This window comes from Mesocricetus auratus, unplaced genomic scaffold (genome assembly GCF_017639785.1).
Source record: "Mesocricetus auratus isolate SY011 unplaced genomic scaffold, BCM_Maur_2.0 Super-Scaffold_100009, whole genome shotgun sequence".
NCBI lineage: Eukaryota > Metazoa > Chordata > Mammalia > Rodentia > Cricetidae > Mesocricetus > Mesocricetus auratus.
In genome coordinates this window covers 37,288,107-37,291,224 of record NW_024429193.1, presented here as the reverse complement: position 1 = coordinate 37,291,224, position 3,118 = coordinate 37,288,107, and positions in this window count along the sequence as shown.

Genomic DNA, 3,118 nt, shown 5'->3' with positions numbered 1-3,118 from the left:
TCATTAAAAATAAAAATTAGAATAATTAATTAGTGCACTGTAACAATATGGATTAATGTGATCCAGGTTCACTCATCATCTCCAGAATACAATTTCTAACACCTTAATTCTTAAAATAATTTTCTTCTTTGCTCTAAAATTGTAAGTTAATTCTACAAAAAATAATGAACATGACAAAATACACTTAATATGTTCAGTTCAGGGTCAATGATTTTAATAAAACATAACTAAAATTAAGAAACTGAGCATAGTGACAAATGTCTATAATGAAGCACTTATGAGACTCTCCCAGGATAGTCAAGGTTTCAGTGCCAGGCTAGGGTAAATAGAGAGACATAATTTCAAAATTCAAGACCAAAACAAATACTCACATTAAAATATCAACTACAAGAGACTATCTGTAAGTAAATCATAGTATGTATCATCATCAGAAGACAAGCAAGAAATTAATAGTTTTCACATGGGAAGCAATTTAAAATTTAAGTATGAAAGAGAGTTGACAACAAATCAAGGATTAATTTCCATACATTTTAGAAAAGTCAATTAGTAAAATCCCTCACATTAACAGCTAGAAAAGAAAAATTGCATGATCGTATCAGAGAGGAAAAAAGTGTTTGAAAAATATAACAGCTATTCAAGCTTAAGAAAAAATCAGCTGAAAATAGAGAGGTTTCCTCAACTTAATAAGGAGTGTTTATCAGAAATTCACAATTAACCTGTACCTGGTGACAGGGCAGTGGATTCTTCTGTTGTCATACTTAGAATTTCACAGGATATTCCCTCTTTTCACTCTTTTCAATATCTTAGCTAATACAGCAATACAAGAATACAAGACAAGAAAAGAAATTAAAGAAAAGGAAAGGAAAGATCTTTAAATTTGGGAAGGAACTAAAGCAGTCTTTGTTCACAGATAATGTAATTTTCTATGTAGAAAATCACAAAAAATCATTTAAAAAGAATAATTTCCTTAAATAATGATCCATCAAAAATGGTTGCATGAAAAGGGGTAAACATGAGCCAGAAATATTTTCTCAGGTTGCTGTAATGGACAGTTGGAGTTTGAAATAATAATGCAATTTTTCACATTTTTACCATATATAAATATGTAAGTGAAATACTTAGGTCTGCTGTTACTAAAATAAGTGGCTCAAAATCCAGATAAGGATGATGACAAAGCTAAATAAGTGTCACATAAGTATATTAAGAGAAAGTCTGTGTTCATTAACAGGAAAACTTGTTGTTGTCAATTCTTCCCATCTTTGATTTATCGTCTCAACTCATCAAAAGCCTGACAAATTAGGTTAGGGATATTAAGATTTGTATTAGATGTCATTTAGGTTAGTATATGAAGTAATGGGTTTCAATGTGGCATTGTCATCCACACATGTCATTATGCTTTGTTCTCATTCTTCATTTCTCTTCCCCTCTTCCTTCCTCTGCAGTTTCTCACCTTGTACAGCTGATCCCATTTTCTGTCAGTCTGCTCACCCCGTCCTTCTACTTTACTGTTACATGTACTCCATTACGTATTTAGTTACCATGTCTCTTGACAAAATGATTCTACAATGTACGTGGAAGACAAAAGATCCAGAATAGGCAACACAATATTGAAGGAGTAGAATAAATTTGGAGAGTATTATTCTGTAGATCTTTTGAAAAATAGGATGCCAACCAATTGAAAAGGGAGAATCTCTCCAACAAATGCTGCTAAAACTATATGCATTGTCATGTAAAATATGAACACATACACCAACAGTTCAGAAAACCTCGCAGTCCTACAGGAAAACACAAATTTTTTCTGTAAAGCTACAATTTCTCTCCCAAATTAATCCAAAAAATTAATCTGTGCTAAAATATTAGGAAGAAATGATGTCTTAATAGTGAGACTTATATCAGTTTCAATGGTAAATTTTTAATTTAAGCACCAACCATTTATTTTTAATGGTATTGTTGGTTGCCCGTGCTTTCTTGCTGCAAACCAAAAACCCATAGAAACAACTAACCTGGATCATAGGAACTCACAGAATCTGAACCAACAACCAGAGAACCTGCCTGTGATCGACGTAGAACATCTATGTATATGTGGCAGTTGTGTAGCTTGGGCTACTTTTGGGATTCCTAACAATGGGATCAGGGGCTGTCCCTGTTACTTTGGCTGGGAACAAATTCATCACATTAGGTTACTTTGCCCAGCATAAATACAAGGGGTGGTACTTAGTCTTATCATAACTTGGTATTCCATGCTTTGTTGATACCCATGGGAGGCCTGCCCTTTTCTGGACATAAATAGAAGTAGATTGGAGTGGAATGGCAGAGGGGAGGTTGGGGGAGGGAATGTAAGTAAAGGAGAGAGGGGGAAATGTAGTCAGGTACAAAATGAATGAATGAATGAATGAATGAATGAATGAATGAATGAATAAATAAATAAATAAATAAATAAATAAATAAGAAACCCAGAAAAATATATGAAGCAATGTCTGTATTGAACAATATGCAGGGCCAGGCTATGGTTCAGGGAGAAGGAACACAAAAAATCCAGCACTCAGGAGGTAAAGTCAGGTGGATCTCTTTGAGAATGAAGTCAGCCTGACAAATCAAGTCACAGGACACCTAGGACTGCTACACAAAGAAATCCTGTCTCAGCCCCCCATCCCTCAAAAAAACACAAGCAGCACATACAGATGTGGAGGAAAACACATTTGCTTATACAGAAATCCCATAAAACACAAAATTGGAAACTATAATATATAAGCAAAAGATCTGTAAGGTAGCAAAATGTCCAGATAAAACATGCAAGCAAAAGAAAAAAAAAATACCCTCCAAAAGCACCACGAGGTTTGATTGGTGTTGGCCTGTTCTTTATCTAATGAGAGTGAAAGGTGTGGTGTACTGGAGTATTGTGGGTGGATAAGTAGGAAGGGTCTAGGAGGACTTGGAGAGAAGAAATCATGATCAGAATATATTGTATTAAAAACAATATGTTTTCAATAAACAAAGGCCAAATATTTCTTACTATCAAAAGAAAAGGAAGAAGAAGGAGGAGGGAGAGCAAGAGGAGGAGGAGGAGGAGGGGAAGAAGAAGAAGAAGAAGAAGAAGAAGAAGAAGAAGAAGAAGAAG